The sequence below is a fragment of the Coenobita brevimanus genome, chromosome 71, assembly GCF_032717465.1.
Source record: "Coenobita brevimanus isolate Jiangsu-jjx chromosome 71, ASM3271746v2, whole genome shotgun sequence".
NCBI classification, from domain to species: domain Eukaryota; kingdom Metazoa; phylum Arthropoda; class Malacostraca; order Decapoda; family Coenobitidae; genus Coenobita; species Coenobita brevimanus.
In genome coordinates, this window is record NC_137024.1 from 49,469,386 (window position 1) to 49,487,774 (window position 18,389).

Sequence of the window (18,389 nt, forward strand, 5' to 3'; positions counted from 1 at the left end):
TTTACAACTTACACTTACATGAAAATAATTAAAAATGCCTTCACTATGTACAGTACAGCACTAGGTGAGGCTCACAGGCAGAGTGAGGCAGAGCGAGCATGAGAGGGGGAGCGAGTGAGTGTATGGCCTTGACAGCCTGAAGGATGGTAGAGGAACAGTTACCTTACATGCCTGCTAATTTTTACCCGCGAATCTTGAAAAATGCAGTCACAGTGAAGTTTTTTATTTTAAACCATTTTAAAATGCCACTGGCACTGGCCACGGAATTATGTCAAACCATTTTAAAACGGCACTGGCGTGCGGCGGGTTAAGGATGGTGACAAAATTTGGTTATACAATCCTCAGCGGATGAAGGGACAGTCACCGAAACTGCAGACCCCATGGGATGGGCTTTACCCTGTTTTGGACCGCCTATCAAACATAACGTACTGGATTCGGGGAGGAAGGAAGTCCTGCTCAAAGGTGGTACAAGTGAATCGTCTGTGGCAGTATCGTGCTCTCCCGCAGCCGAGGATATTGAAGAGGATCAGGGAGCTGAAGTACAAGATGGCGACAGTTTTGTGAAGTAGGAAGTGAATCAGGAAGAGGACCTAGTCATTCCAGGAGGAGTGGACTGTGTGGAGGAGCAAAGACGTTGTCGGAAGTGGCATAGGAGAAAACCTGATAAGTTGAAGGATTATTTTGTGTATAATTAGATGTTTCATTAGGATTAATGATTGTCTGTATTCATTGCACAGCTTTGTTGGGACGACAAAAGGTCTAGGGAGGGGGGTAATGTTAAGACGTGAGATTTGCTAGTTGGGAAGTACCGGAAGGTTCTCAGTATTTATCATACTTTTCAGTTACGAGTGAGGGTTGCCAGTTAGCCTTCTATTTGTGAGTGGAGGTATTGTGTAAAGTTATGCAATAAATTTTGTTTTTTCTCTATGATGTTTTTATTTATGTGCTTGTTAGATTATGTAATTTTCTTTCAGCTTGTGTGCTAAAGCATTTAGGGTGTTATATAATGTAAGAAAACTCTGGCATGTTTTGGATGTCTCTGAGTTGGCAACTGGTGCTTTTCCGAGAATGTAGTAGATCATTCTAGTACATAGGGAGATTTATATAAGGATGAGAAAGGGACTAGAGGAGCTCTCAGTTCAGTTTGAGTTAGTTCAGTGTCAATTCAGAGTCAGTGCAGTTTGTGAAAGTTGTATAGCTCCAGTACATGTGAAAACAGTGAAGTGTAGTTGCCAAGCATTAAGTGTAATTATCTGGTAAAGAAAGACAGCGAACTTGAGAAACCAGAGTTGGTTTACAACGCCTAAGCTGGTCTTGCTGTTCCACATCGAAAGGCTGACCATAGGAAGAAAAACTCACTGGGCAACGTCATTCCTATACTGAACTACTGCTGTTGAAGCCTGTGGCGGTGTGGGACTATGCGGATGTAACAATATATATATATATATATATATATGAAGTACCATCTGTGGCAACCAAGCACCACTGGGACATGGCGACATCCCCCCAGGAGGAGACCAAGGAGGGGCTCTGAGGGCGTGCGTGTTGTCAGGGCAGTATGGAGCTATGTCCCCAACTACCTTGTGCCCCTATTCCCCAGAACGGACCCATCGGGAATGTCGGAGTTTGAGTACATTATCCTCAAACTGGACCAGCCCTCGACAGGTTCGGGGTGGGGCTGAATATTCAGTCTCTAGCAGCACCCCTATGACAGCCTGTAGCCGCACATATGACGTGACGGCCTGTAGCCACACGAAACAAGTGATGGCCTCTAGCTGCACATATAGCATGATGGCCTGTAGCCGCATGAGCCAAGTGACGGCCTTTAGCCACAGAAGTACAGAGATGGCCTTTAGCCACTGAATGCTGCCAAACTCCCCCTCTCCTGCAGAAACCAGTGACGGCCTCCAGCAGCACTCAGGGAGAGAAGGTAATGCCCCCTCTCTTTCTGCAGCTGCCTCCGGGAGTAGGACACCAGTGATGGCCTCTAGCCGCACCTCGACTGCATGTCACTTCCCGTGCAGGACGCCGGTGGCGGTCTCTAGCTGCACCTGTGGTCAGGTGACGGCCGCCAGCCGTACCTCACTCACACTCCTGCCAGGAAGTCAGGCCCCGGTGATGGCCTCCAGCCGCACCAACAGAAAAGGGACGGCTGCCAGCTGCCCTCCTCCTGTTGCCCACAGGACCTCGGTGACAGCCTCTAGTCGCGCCAGGAAGAGACATGCCAAGCAAAGTCTCTTGTCCCCTGAGACTTCCCCACTGGAGGACGACCCTTGCTTGGCTCACCCCTCCTGTAGCCGAGTGGGATGTTCCTCCTTTTCTCTCCACAGAAGCAACCCCCAGGAGGAGCCTTCCTGCCTGGAAGAAGTGTGGTGAGGCCCCGCGCTGTCCTCGGGAGTGTGTGCAGTCCAGCCGGGACCCATGGGAAACAACCAGCTGACGGACTCCAGCCAGAGGCGACACTGCAGCCCAACCCTGACAGCGCCCCGATGGGAGGGAGACTGCAGACGCTGGACTCCCCGAGGCGCCCCTGTCACCCCGGGGCGCAACCTCCCCAGCCCTAGTTGACGGTGACCTCCTCCCCAGGGTGGGTGCAGACAAGCTTGCCTACTCGTGCTGTTTGGCCCGAGCCCCGAGGACCAGACTACCCAGCAAGGCCCCACGAGTGGAGGGCCTCTCCCCACGCCCAGCAGCAGCCCACAGAAGACGTCACCCTTGAGGGTCGTCCCGTGGCCCTTACGAGAAGGGATACCGGACGGGACCCGGACGGGACCCCTCCAACGTGTCGACATCTGGGGACCACCCGACTCCTGCAGCCCAGTCGGAGTCCTCTGGCCTGCCCAGTGTAACAGTGACTGACTAGTGCATATTGTGATATTAGTACTCATGTTATATACAGTGTCTAACCAGTGCTCTGGTGACTGAATAGTATACTGTGTGTTTCCTATATTCATATTATGTACTGTGTCCAACTAGTGCCCTTACCACCGCATAGTATATGGCGTGATACTTATATTCATATGGTGTACTCGACTCCAAATACCGGTAACATACTGTGTGAGACCTACCCCTACCTTGTGTACAGTGTCCGTCTAGTGCCCTTACGACTGGATAGTATCCTGCGTGATACTGATACCACACAATCCAGTCAGAGCCCACTAGTTTGCCTAGCGCATTTGATACTGAATAGTGCATTGTGTGTAACTTACATTCATATTGTATACTGCGAGTTGTAATTAAGATAATACACATGTAAGGTTGTTGGACAGAGTTTTTATGTTCTGCTCTTCTCGTTGTGTGTTCTAGCTCCGATCTCGAAAGAGGACCCCGGCTCTACAGCTGGTGTTTCTAGGACGAGAAGTCGGCCAGAAACAGAAACACCTAGCATAACAATATATATATACTGAGAGTGAGAGAGAGAGAGCTCCGCCCTCACACCCAACTCATCTATGTTTACCTTTGGCCTGTGGAGCTACAAGGCTGTTTACATTACGAGGACACAAGTGCACTTGTTGACCCTCCCATAATTACATTAGTTAGCGTTAGAGCGGACGCAGTGAAATTTAACGAGTTTTATCGAGCCAATGAGGAGAACGGAAGAGGGGTTGAAGGTCCTATCAATATGTGCGCCAATGTCGCACACACACACACACACACACACACACACACACACACACATAGATATATACATAAATACTGTATCTGTATTAATACATCAGTGGCTATCTGTCTGTCTATCTATCTATCTATTTTTCTATATCTATCTATCTAGCTAGCTAGCTAGCTAGCTATATCTATATCTATCTATGCACACACACATATGTGTGTGTGTGTGTGTGTGTGTGTGTGTGTGTGTGTGTACCGTACATATACATTAGCATCGGTGCAAACGAACTTCCGTGCACACGTAGACGCATAAACATACACTCTCTCTCTCTCTCAAACACACACACACACACACACACACACACACACACACTGCAATTATCACCTCAGCTATCGCGGGGGACATCTGCACAAAGCTTTGATCAAACTTATAATAATTTTGTGTTAATTGTCTGTGCGTCCCCGTTGTAGATAAATTAATAGTTTGTTGTGCCAGATCAAAATATTCCTAGCACCAAATTACGACTCTGTGCCTGCATACTCAATTATCTGTTTCAAATCCATATTGGTGTGATACTAACGTCGATTGAATATAACACGATTCTGTTCTGTCTGAGCTTCATCCAGTATTTTTTTTTTTTTACCATCAGGAGGAACGGGCCCTGGGCTAGGCTACTGAGTTTCTCCATTTAGGTTACGGTGATCAGCCCGCTCGCCCCTGAGTGACATTATTTGAACGATAAACTCCAACCTCCCTCGGATGGCAAACCCTTATGGGCTACATCCAATTGGTGCACATGAAGCCGGCGGGGGTTCATTTAGCTCTATGGTTATCATCCACGGATTATAAAGCCTGAAAATGAAATATATAATGGCAGTGTTTTCATCACAGTCCCCATGACTCTACCTCCCACTGTTATAAATAGATTAGGAAACAGTCAGAAAAGAACACATAGAAGCAGAGACCTATCATCACATTGGCCACCAAAATAAGCCATACATCTATTCATTCACATTCAAGTCTTCGATATTCTTGGCTTTATGTCACAAGCGAACCCGTCGACGCTGACATGCTTTTACCTATCAAGTAACTCTCGCAATCCTGTAAGCCATAGCCATTCAGTCGACTACTTGGTTAACACAAAAAAGTGTAACCCTCGTCATACGCAGGCTGTAATTTCCTCTTGATAGCCAACAGCTTGCCCTTACCTACATTCATGGCCGAATGGTTAACCAGTTCTGCATACAGCGCACCAGACTTTAAGCATACTTCGTCTTCCATCACTCCTCACCTACTGGGGTTCAGTCGCCCACACTCTTGGGCTTTACCTTTTCCATAACCCCAGCGAATAATACAAATAAAAAATCTCACTGAAGGGACTTATGGCGACTGTTTCTGATATCTTCACCAAGACGAAACTATACCAAGTTGATGAAAAACAGACTGGTGGTAAGAATTAATTTTTAAGAATCAAGTTTCAAGGGAGGTATCATGAGCTGTACCTCAGGGAATCGATATGGTTCGGTGGTAACCCGTTCTTCTTTTGATCTGTGTGTGCCTTAAGCTGATAGTGTAGGTAGTATGTCCTTTCAGATGCCAGAATGTGTTGTTCGCACCTAATCGGTTTATACCAATGATATACACATCATATGCATACAAACATAGCTACTACAGCAACTTAGCTTTAACTGCACTCACTACTGACACATTTTAAAGAGACGTGCTTAGCCAGCATGAGGAAGGATTAATGGGCCTCTTGCAAGCTTTGAGCTATGAGGAATTTGAAAATATCGACACTGATAAATTTCTTAGTCTTAGCACAAAGCGCGTTTAAAACAGAAAAAATATCGTGTGAAAATATCTTTGACATAATAGCAAGTACCGGTACTGTATCTACTGAAGAATGTCACGCTTTGATTTATCCGTCATTAAGGAAAATAACAAGGGCAATCCGGGACTGCAAACCTCCGCCAAGGCGGAGACTTTATTTTGTAATTTTTGTGCAAGCATTGTTGGCATTATTTATCGAGTTTGAATCAAAAATATTAAAACTGCCACGATCCCACAATGATAAAGAATCATTTTAAAAATTCCTGGGTCCGGACGATGATCCGGATCACCACCAAAATGTAATGGATTATTCCTTGAGCCATACCCTACCCCCACCCCCCACCCCACCCCCAAAAAAAAATCCAGCAAAATCCGTTCATAACTTTTTGAGTAATCCTACAAACGCACAAACTGACAAACAAACCAACGCCGGAAAAAACCTAACCTCCTTGGCGGAGGTAATGAGTAATTTCTCACACACTGTAATACGGTGGTAGTGATACAGACTGATGTACTTTACATAGTGACACTTTATATTGCGTTCTCTCTCTCTCTCTCTCTCTCTCTCTCTCTCTAACTGTCTGCCGGTACGAGTACTGCTCCCGTTCACGATTCAATTAACAGCCTAGCCCCTTTTGCTTGTCCTCCCTGATGGGGCCCGTGATCTGAATGACGGACCAGTGGGCAGTGTACAGTATTTGGTCTATTCTGTCTATCCTTTCTATCCTACCATTAGATCTGTCCCACTATCAGATCTATCGTACCATCAGATTGGCCTATAGCCTATCCTACCTTCAGATTTATCCCATGCTATCAGATTATTGTTTTTCCTGCACAAAGAAAATATTAAACTCTGAAGGCTAAAAATGTCCCTTTGCAGGGAAAACTGAAAGAAAGTGAAGATCTGCTCGTTTCGAGATGCCTGGACACATTACAAATAAAAGACTGGATGTCATAGGCAGAGAGAAACAGACTGGCGAGGACGGTTACAGAGTTGACTAGTTGTAAACATGAAGGACTTTTAGAACCAGTTAACACTATTCGTTGTTCATTTGACCAGACATAAATTGAAATCTCTCCATCCTGAATGCTAAGCAGTAATATGAAATTAACACAAAAATATGCTAGTCACAAAGAAGTGCAGTTAGATGACTGTCGAGCTAGTGTTGTATCATTGTGCCACTACCACTGGAGCTAGGCTGGAAAAGGTAGAAAATCTCAGCCTAGTTAAGGTGAATTAAAGAGGGGGAGAGGAAAGAGGGGAGTTATCCTACCATAAGATGTACTCTATAGTACTATTAGACCAGTGGTTCCCAACCTATAGGTAATTACCCACAAGTGGGTAATTTGGATAATTTGAGTGGGTAATGGAAGGCTGAGAATAAAATTATATTCAATAAGTTATATTTTTTTTTCCTGAAGGTATGTAAGTAATGAGAGTACCGGTATGGTCATATATATTTTTAGTTTTTATTTGGAATTCAGTTCATTGAAAAGTTAAAGTATTTACTCGTACATACATGTAAAAACTGAGATTATATAAACAGAAATAAAACCTCAAGCCTTCAGTATATTTTTTGATAACCCTTATCTATTTATTTTATCATAGATATATACTACTGTACTTACACTTGATAATGTGGGTAACACAAACTTGAAGAAGTTAGTAAACGGGTAATGTAAAGAAAAAGGTTGGGAACCACTGTATTAGACCTATGCTACGCCATCAGATCTGTTCTACTATCATATGATTCCCATGCCATCAAATCTATCCTACCATCAAATCTATCCCATACCATCACATTCATACTACCGTCAAAGCTCCCCCCCCCCCAGCATCCTTACCCCTTCGCCGCCTATCCTTTGCACCGGTATTCCAAGCTCTGAAATCACCATCAGGGGCTTACATCAACGTCTCTGTTTAGAATTTCCCTTACGCCCTGTCATGTGGCTTGGCTCAGGCAGTCATATTCTGAAACTACTAATGGGGAAGGAGACATCTATTCCCCTCCCCCAATTTTTTTATCATTTGTTATCACCAAGACGAAAGCGCAGCGTGTTTGGCTCTTCCACCGCGTTTTAAAATCCGCTCTTTAATATGACATGCAGGCTGATCAATAACCCCTCAATCTTTTACGGTCAGTTGTGAAAATCACTACGAAGAGTAAAGCGTGGCTGGCCTCTCTATTTTGCCCGTAAATGTTCTCTTTAATGTGGCATGCAGGCCAGTCACAACTAACCCTAATATTGTTTTTATAGATGACCGACACAGTTTAGGGCTTGCATACAGCATCGTCCTAACGGTTTTAAGAATTCAACCCATCACTACGATGACGACTTCTTTCATATTTGCTACTTGCAGAACATTATGTTCATAATAGGAGAGCCCTCTAGTTGTGTAAAGTTAAGGCTATAATCCCCAAGAGTTGAAAATTTTTCCCCTAACCCGAATAACATCGTCAGGAGATAGAATGAAGGTGTGAACTCACGATAAGCGGCCTCTTTAAGGGCCTTGACACAAATACGATTTTTTTTTTTTTTTAGTAAATTCTTTTAACGTTCAAAAGATTATATTCAAATCAGGAAGACCTTCTGGCAGTGTTGGAGATTATGAAGGTTAATTCTGACAATTTTAATTAGTTCAAGAAAGACTCTTCAAATCCTTTAATTACTAGAGATCCTCCTTAGGCTGAACAAAATCTTGTGGTGGCGGACTGATTAGTGAAAAATATATCATGGGACTGATGGCGTTAACACATACTTATTAGAGACTTCGCAGCACTTTTTCTTTAGCGATTTCTTTTGCATGTTACACCCTAAACACTCTCAGGCTCCTAAGACTCGGCCTCAGCTGCATGAATAAAGTGGCCTAACGTCAGCAGAAAATAATTATATTAGAGCCATTCCGACCATGAGAGAATGATCGGCGACAATATTCGTTCTAAATACTCTTATACTCACTTGCATCTGAAAATAATTGCCTACTTCACCTGGAATAATATACTAGAGTTGTCCTGACTATGAGGGAGCTAATATTTACTTATGTTATTTGTGTCTTTTCTAATATTAATTGAGTTTTTATCGATAGCACACAAAAGAATATTAACTCTCTTATAATCTGGACAACTCGAGTATTGTATTCCATCTCACGTCAGACAATTGCATTCACCTGCGAGTAGGTCTTAGGAGTCTGATAGTGTTAGTACTGGAACCATTAACAACTGCAAACTCGAGTCAAGTCTAGTGTTCTACTGAACTCCAGACTATCCTTACTGAAGCGAAGGTATATCACAGAAACCTGAGAGTGTTACGGTCCTACAGGTGAAATAAATCGGTATGGAAGAAGCGTTACGGAATCTCCCAAGTTTACGTTGATATGTCCCATAACTCTATCATCATGAGTTTTTTTTTATCTATCTACCACCAGACGATTTTTTTTTTAATCTTTGAGAGGGATCTTAACAGTGGTCAGTGATGACTACATCCAACCCCTGAAGTCTGAAAAATCTCTCCACAGCCAAATAAAACCGTCTGTAAATAACAAGAGTCAATCAATAAAACCGTCTGGAAGTATGATTAGTAAATAAAACCGTCTGGAAGTGAGTACATAAATAAATAAAACCATATGGATGTAAGATGAGTAAATAAATAAAACCGTCTAGAAGTAACAAGAGTATTGAATAAAATCATCTGCAAGTAACAGGAGTAAATAAATAAATAAAACCATCTGGAGGTAGCAAAAGTAAATATGGAAGGCATTAATGCAGCTCAGGTGGGGAAGTATTTATAAATAATCCTAACCAGTTTAATAAGCTAAACAAATCTCCATAAAGCCTAACCAAAATTACAGATAATTTTGGTTTTCTATCATTTTCATACTTAAATTTGATTCTGATTGTTTGGTGGATGTATGAGTGACGGTAAGGGTATGTATAGGTATTCTTATACACAATTTACGCTTAGCAGAGTTCCAACCCGCCATTCACCATCGTTCCTGGTCCAGCCCTCCTCCTCCTCTATTTCCTCCTCCTTCTGCTTCAAATTATCCGCAATATATTCCCGGCGATCTCCAGTTTTTCCAATAAACGCGAGTCCATAACAGTTACGAGTACTTCTTGGCTGGTTTATGAGTCATGAAAGGAACTCCATGTAACCCTTCTTAATTTCTGGAATTTCACATGAAATTTCTCTGCACTAATATCTAAACAGAGCCCGTTATTTCTACAACTTAATCCTTTCAGTCCGATGATGTACTTTATGGTTTGTTCCAGCTATCTCCAGACGATTTTAGTCAGCTTGAGAGACACTTTTCGAACTGGAGGAGTTAAACAAAGTCTTCATTAACACCTTCACTGCAAGAGGTCTCCCCAAAGCCAAAAAAATCGTCCGGAGATAGCAAGAATAAATCAATGAAACATGTCATCGGACTGAAGGGATTGCTTTTAATCCTTAGTGAACGTTATAGAGCAATGAAAGAACCCAAGGATTACGGAACAGCTCTTTCTATAATTTAGAAGTAAAAAAAAAAAATCCAAATTCAAGATTCGTTCATTTTAAGATATCTGGACACATTTCACTGAAAGAATGGAAATTACAGCTAGTGGGAGAAGCAGACTGAGGAAGACTGTTCCAGAGTTGACCAGTCGGATACACGAAGGACTGAGGATACCCATTGACCCATGCCTCACTGTTTCAACATCGTTCTTTCGCTTACTTTCTCTACAGTCCAATCTTTTTACCATTTCCCTCCCTCATGTGCTAGTCCGTGATAATTAAAAGCCTATTAGTATTTACCTTCAAACACAGACGGAGTGGAACTACTGTATAAACCAGCAGCCTTGGGCCAGTTTTCTCGTCAGTTCAGGAGGCTTTATAACCACCCCTCCTGTGATTTACTTGGCATATTAAACATTATTATTCTCTCTGCTATATAATCATTATTTACCGACGCAGACTGCATAAATAAAATGCAAGAAAATATTGAAAGACAAAAATATTGATTTTATAAAATTATGTGGTAAGGAGTGTCCTTAGCCGACGTGAATACTTCCCTTGCATACGGCTTAAGACCAAGAAAGTTTTTGAATACTGGCCCTGGTAATTAAGTTAGGTTGCCTGGGAGCGGCCATTGTAAACATATGCTCAAATTACCTCAGCATTACGCGCCCACTCACGGATGAACCCTTACTCGGCGAGGGGACGCTTCTACGCTGAATAAAGTCGTCTCAAGAATAAACTGCAAAAAAGGCGTACTCATAGTGATGGGATTAAGGGTTATGCCGTCAATAAGGGGTTAGTGATGATTGTTTTTAACCTTGACATGACGAAAGGCCACTCGTAAGGTAAGTTTACCAGATGATTTTATTCAACTGAAGCAGAGAAAGCGGGTGCTTCTATAAAGCTTAAGAGAGATTGACGTCACCCAGGAGTGGTGTTGGGCACTCTGAAAAATTAATTTAGATGCGAACCTTAAACTTTTGGACCTATGGCATTTACGGTATCACCACGAGCCGGTAAGCAGCGAGTGGTACGATAAGTATGTCCTCCACAAAATCCTCCGTGCATCGACCCTGGGATATGGAGGGTTAAACAATGGCTAAATACATGATAGTGATTCTTGATTCAGGCTAATACCAGACACATTTACATGCCACAGGGAAATCTATTATTAAGTTAATTATGTGTGATTCGTCTTTATCCCTCGTGTCTATCCACACACACACACACACACAGCTGGGCACTAAATACATTGAATGTATTTAAATAATACTAAATACATGGGAGAAATGTATTTAAATACTAAATACTAAATACATTTTATGAATTTATTTAAATACAAAATACTAAATACATCAATTATTTTTAAATACATTTGTAAATACATTTTAAATACATACAAATTTTAACATATATATTCAGTAATTCATTATTAACAAAATAACATGCTTGATAAAGGAAAATTTCCAATTATGTACAGGTACTGTATTTCCTTCTTTAGAACAAAAGAAAAACAAAAAAAACTTAGAACTTACAATGCATATCCAGTGAAGTATTATACTCATTATATAATTGCGTAATGAGTAACACAACCAACAATTAATGAGTTTTGACACAAGAATTCCACTTGAGTACACTAGTAGCAAGCTCGGCCATCGACCCGTATCGCAATTTTTTCAAATATTAACCATGAAAATTTGTTCCAACAGTGACAATATTCTAAAATGTTCACATATATTTTGCGTCCTGACAGCTCAGTCAAACTCGGAGAGCACTAAAATGATGTGCAGCCTCAGACATCGCAACCGCAATCGTTAGCACCGGACAGGACTGCATCTCGCCCCACTTCTCACTCATAATTGATGCAACCTGTGCAGCCGGTAGACGTTGCAAAGGCGTTCAGTAAGATAACTTGCGCTGTTCTTGGTGGTCTTAGCACAATAGTTTGATGTACAGTATTGGTATCGAATGATATCGATTCGCGTCGAAATGAGCGGTATTGGTGCAGGTACTCCGAGTGGCCGGATGCTGTATATTAAATGCAAAACCTTCAACTAAAGGTGTTGGAAAAAAAAAAAAAATGAGAAACAAAAGCAAACCTAATAACACCTCCAAAAACCATGAGTATCAAAAATCAACATCCGCAATCAGCCATGTGTCACAATTACCGATGAGAAAACAAAATACCAACTGTAGTAGCGCCGCTTGGCCGGTGAATCGATTGCTACATATCGACTACTCTGATCTTTTGCTTTTGGTGTTTGAACTTTTGCAAGCTTAAAATGCCAAAATTAAGAGAACAATAGTAAATAATATAGTTCGTCACCGAAAATATGCCTTAAATATAGCCAGCCGCTACCTGGCATCTGGAATAGACATTTTCATGCCAATCACTCCCAAAATAAGCCAAACTGGCATAATTATGCCAGACCTGGCAACCCTTGCTGATGGAACTGAACTCGTGACTCACATCATGTTCACTGTTCAGGGCTGCCAGATAGCTGGACGGGTTTATGGCCAAATTAACTGGTAAAAAAAAAATTTACATTTTTATATTCTGCTTTAAATATATTGTATTTAGATACTCATTAAAGTATTTAAATACTATATTTAAATACATGAAAACCAATGTATTTATAAATACAATTCTAAATACACAAATGTATTGAAATACGTATTTAAATACAAACGTATTTAAATACTGCCCAGCTCTGCACACACACACACACACAAACTTTATGGTGCAAGCAAGCCATAAAGTTTTCTTTTTATTTTATTTTTTATTCTAGCTTCATTTGTTTCACAGTAATGTTTAGTCTTATTTTCGGTTATATCGGCCAACAACGGTCAGTGGTTAGCCTGAACCATATTAAACTGCAGGCCTTTTTTTCTTTAAGGGCGGTGTAAAATGAACATAGGTGGGCTTCTTGTGTCATTTATCTCTGTAACTAAGCCGTTCTCTGCGATGACGAAACTTAACTGCATTCTCGCTGCTTACAGATTTTTTTTTTTTTTTTTTTTTTTTTTTTGCGTTAATCCTGCCATATTCAAGCAATTTTATTCAGCTCAGAAGAAACGTTTCGTACTGGAGAAGCTGTTTATAGTCTTCATTAACCCAGGCAATAACAGGGGGCTCTCATAAGATGATAATTACTAGGAAGCAGAAAAGGTAAATAATAACACGGTCCATGATACTATGGGGTTAAGCATAGGTCTCTTAATGATAGGGTTAGACACACTCCCTAAACACACTCCATAGACACATTTTTACCCCCTCCCATCCAGTGACATCGTTTACAATTTATGTTTACTCTCCCCAGACGATTTAATTCATTTCAGGGATAGCTTTTGTTGTGCAGTAGTTTACGGTGGCAATACCTAACCCCTAACGAAGTCCCTTCTAAGGATAATTACACAGTCTGGAGATAGCAAGGATAACTTAACTGTGATCCAACTACCACCAGACGATTTTGTTTAACGTAACAGAGGTTCCCAGTACCGACGGAAACATTCCATAAAACACCTTCAGCTCCATGACTCACTTTAAACTCTGCTCTTCCTGCCACCTGACGATTTTACTTACAATAAAACTTTCAAACCAAAGAGGCGAATATAAGCTACATTATTATAATTAGACTAACTTTTGATCAGTGTTTACCATTTTCTGTTAGGCTACCATTTGTTCTTTCCATTTATTTTTGTGGGTGAAATCCTCGTTGAAGTGCAAGGCTTCCTGGAACCATACATTATAAACTTCATGTCACGCCAACTGGTCAACCTGACGAACGATGATTTACGAAACAGCCCATAAGCAACTTGGAAACGGCCCCTAAATCACCCAGTTTCAGCCGAGTAACGATCCACTTCCCCCAGCGTGGGTTCAAACTCTTCTGCAAACCCTAAACTAGAAAATGTACATGTGACAATATGTACACCAGACAGAAGTGGAGATGTGGTCAGTAAGTTCTTTCTCTCTCTCTCTCTCTCTCTCTCTCTCTCTCTCTCTCTCTCCACACAGTCCCAAACCAGTCAAAAACTAATGAGATATTGTTATACGAAGCCATCAATATTTAAACGCCTTAGAAGGGTGATATCTCGTTTCCTTCTGCAATTCCAGACGTGTAAAAGAGTTATTGACAGCAACTCCTCAAAATGAAAAACTAATTCTTTCTCCAGCAGGGACGTTCCTTTTGTTTGAGTCTGACTGCATTGCAGACGATTTTTTTTTTTTACCAAAGGAAACTCCCTGTCGGATAAAGATAAATACGCTCCATACATAACGCTTCAGTGAAATAGTTTATATCTAAGAGGATAAAAATTCAAAAGTATCATAAAGACTGCTATGGTGTAAAGATTACTTCAAGATATTTTCAATATAAGAACTTGTAAAAATAACTTACACGTTCCATGTCGTCACACATGGCGAATATATCATCACACTTCTTGAATATATTTTGCTCGTGTGAGAGACTGACAAGAAATAATTTTCGTTTCTTAAATTATTATTATTCTATTTTACTCACTTTCTTCACCATTCTTACCATTTACAATTTAGATAATTTAAGAAACTTTCAGTTACAACGTCAGGATCAATTTTTCAACCCATTTACCCCGACGGCATACTCTCGTCTTGCCATTTTTAGACGATTTTATTCACATTAAAATACTGTTTCGAAATAGAGGGATCAGATAGGCTACAGCCCTCCTCAATCCCGGCACCTTAAGAGATCTTGCCTAAGTTGAATAAACTGAACTGGAGAGAGCAAGAATAGAGTGCAAAAAAGACGTCACCTTATTGAAAGGGCTAATAAATCATTCTTCCAGACTAACTTAACTCATCAGTATGAATATTTAACCTAAACTACTCTGCCGCAACTTAAATTAATGCAAATCAGCCCAGCTTTATTGCACGCAGCCCTTCCATTAATGTAGAAAACAATATGAACACAATTGCTAGAAGAGATTTGGCACACCAGTAGAGGTCTGAGTCAGTTAACCCTTTCAGTACGATGACGTCCCATGTAATTCGTTCTTGCCACAGTAGGACGATTTGATCCAGTATAGAGGGAGACCTCTTACACTGAAAATATATAACACTTTAGTACAGCAAAGTGCGCTTTGTGAGTGTGTGATGAGCAAGCGAGTGTTTGTACATAGGTCTATCGTCATATATTCATCTTGGTGTAAACTTTCAACATTTCTGGTGAGGTAGTTGCGCAATAACAGCAGCATAATTAAGCTAAAATATTTACTTTCTCACGTTTGCTCTTTCTCACATTTTCTCTCTGGATGTGCATATAGCGAGGCGCCGTAGCATTCATCACACGCACGATGTTCAGTTCTCTGCTCTTGACTTGCCGTGTCAACGAATTGCGTCGGTAAACGCTTGACTATTGATCGAATGATAAAACCCTGAAACGGGGCGATTACCCTTGCTGATTTCTCTCCCTAAACATAGAAGAAAAAAAAACGTTCATGTAAAATTATGAGCGTAATATCCAATGTTTATTTGTTAGAATTCATGCAAGAAAACATAGTATTACAACAGGAAATCTTTCTCAATTCGATTTCATAGTGGAGCATCTCAAATGATGCACTCGGTACATTCCCTCGGAAAGCTGGGATTCCAAGGTCTCATGATTAAATATTGAGCTAAAATCAAATTTAATGTTACTACCTGCTGAAAGAATCTCTTCTCTATCTCACCTAGCAGAAAAGCTATTAGTCTCTGAAAACCATCACGGTCGGTCTGTGTTGCGTCGGGCCGGGCCAGGTCGAGTCTGGCCGCTCATTTCTCAGCTGAGCGCAAACATCGCTTTGCTCGCTGCGCTCGCTCGCTCGTACCGAGGACGCCATTTGAAGTGCTACTGTTGTCGGACGATTTTATTTAGCTTAAGGGCGATCTCCTGTAGTGAAAGACTATAATGGCACTTTCTGTATTCAAAGCCTGTCCTAATGAATAGAAATTGTCTGGTGGTAATAAGAAAAGAAGTGAAAGACATTATCATATTAAAAAGGTTACGTGTGAGGGTCGTACTCGAAGTGCTGTGGCTGATTTCGTAATCCCTCTTCCTTAGCGATTTATTCTGCACATAACACCTCAAAATTCTCGTACACATTATTCATTCAGCCTGTGTTGACATTACAATTATACAGTACAGCATACAAATGAAAGTTAAGGTATCATGTAAAAAAAATAATTCGCTAAAAACGAGGTGCTGCGAAGCCTCCCATGCCAGCCAGAAAACCCTGACTTTGGAAAAGGCGGGTGAAATTGTTATGCTAAGACGAGTTGTCGAGTCTTTCAATGGACGCGCCGGAAGTCAAGGCCGGGGGGGCGTGTGTATCAAGGCTCTTAGGTATTCTGCAGGATACACCAGCCTCCCCATCAACTGACTTTTATTAGGTGCCATTTTATTTATCGTTTTTTGTGTTTTTACCAATCTTAATATTCACTTCAGTTTGGTTGTGAAATGTTTGGTAGCTGAATGAGTGATGGCGACAGTATATAATTATAAGGAGGCCTGTACACATCAAAAGATCAAGAAAGTTTGTAAGTATGGAAGGTGAATCATCTGCAAGTAGGCTGATGATAGACGTGTGAGGGTTATTGCGTTTGATTGGGACGATGTTTTGACAGAATCGTCGGCTTCCTGCTCGTAGCACCTGATTGGTATTCATTGATGCAAATTTTATTTAATTATTTATTCAAGTTTATCAACATATCCGTGCCTGGAAAATACATGCATCAGCTGCTGTGGTACAGTTCGCTGTTTACTGGAATAATTTCTCATCGTGTGTCGATTCATACTCGATAGTGTCCTATACATTACCGGTATATATATTACAGCTGTGTTGTGCATGGTATTATATATACTGTGCATATACTGCATTACCAGCTCTCATAAACATCTATTGCTCAATACGATTTGAATAACTAACTTATATGCTGTAATGCAATTCATATGCTTTTGACCTCACAGTTGTAGACTACCGGTATGTCATACACTGTAGTCATTAGTATGTGGACTCTTGCTTCATTCAGTAGTATTGAAATCATGATGTAAACCATGTTAAACAATTCTTACACTACTAAACAATGAGAATCAGTGCGATGTAGGCGGTATGTAGGCTACAGTACAATAATTTAGGAATTAAGAAACATTAATCTAAGGCTCAGTGAAGGTAAAAGCTCTTGGTAGTGTTTTTTTATTACGTTTTTTTTTTTTTTTTTTTTTTTTTTTTTTTGCTGCGGCTATCATAATGTGTTCAGGACATAACACTCTCACGCTCCTGTAGTTACTCTTACCTTAATGAAACCGTTCGGCGTTATATGGAACAAAATACTGATGAACGATCAACAGAGGGAGAACGGTGACAGTAATAACACTCTCAGCCTTGTATAACTCACTCAGCTATACAAAATCATCTGGCTTTAGCTGAAATAAATTACAGGAGGTGACGAAACTGTGAGTGTTAAAAATCGCCGTCACTATAAGGTTAGGTACAATTTTTTCTCGTATGGAGGAAATTATGGTGTTCTGATTTGTTTCTTTCGCCGTAGCTATCGTATGTGTTCAGGAAATTAAATAGGGCATTCAATTATCCTTCACTTTCCTATCAGCCCACGCCTCTACCCCTAGTCTTGTGGGGGAACGACCAGGAGTGGCTGAGGTAATTGGATGCTATATGAGTCGTCTCTTAGTCATCACCACCACCACCACCACCACCACTTTCATCATCATCATCATCATCATCATCATCATCATCATTACTATCTCCTCATCTTCATCATCAAAGTCATCTTCACGATCCCCATCATCATCACCCTCACTATGCCTTTTCCTCTTCATCATCATCATCATCATGGCCTTTTCTTTCACTTAAGGATGAGGGAGGTAGGGCCTAGAGAATAAGGAAATAGAAAGCACGAAAGAGGGAGAACCATAGACTGCATGCCCAGTGAATTGGCCTGACACTCTTTCACACACTATTTATGCCTCCGGGATCCTGACTCCACTTCACGGGCATAACCATCTCCACCAGTTTCGGAGTACTATTCCCTATAGATGCATTTCACATTTACCCGCTAGATATAGTCAATCCGTCAACTGACGATCAAGTGTAGTCGGTTTGGAGGGATGATCCGACTGGATACCAAGGAGGTTCATCCTAATCCTGTCTAAGACTCACTGAGGTTCAAGCAACCACGACTTAGGATTCTAGTTGTGGGAATGTCCTAGCTCTGTCAAATGAGAACAAACGGACTATAGAGTTTGATTAAGACAGGCTCTTTTGGGGGGAAGGGCTAAATTATAGCATTCGTTACCCCCTTGGATACGAGAGGTGTTTCCCAAATGGAATAAGATCATCATAAGGTAGCGAGAATAAAATAGAAACGACGTCATCAGGTTGAAGGGACTTGATCAATCTCTGAGCTCGCCACAAAGAATAA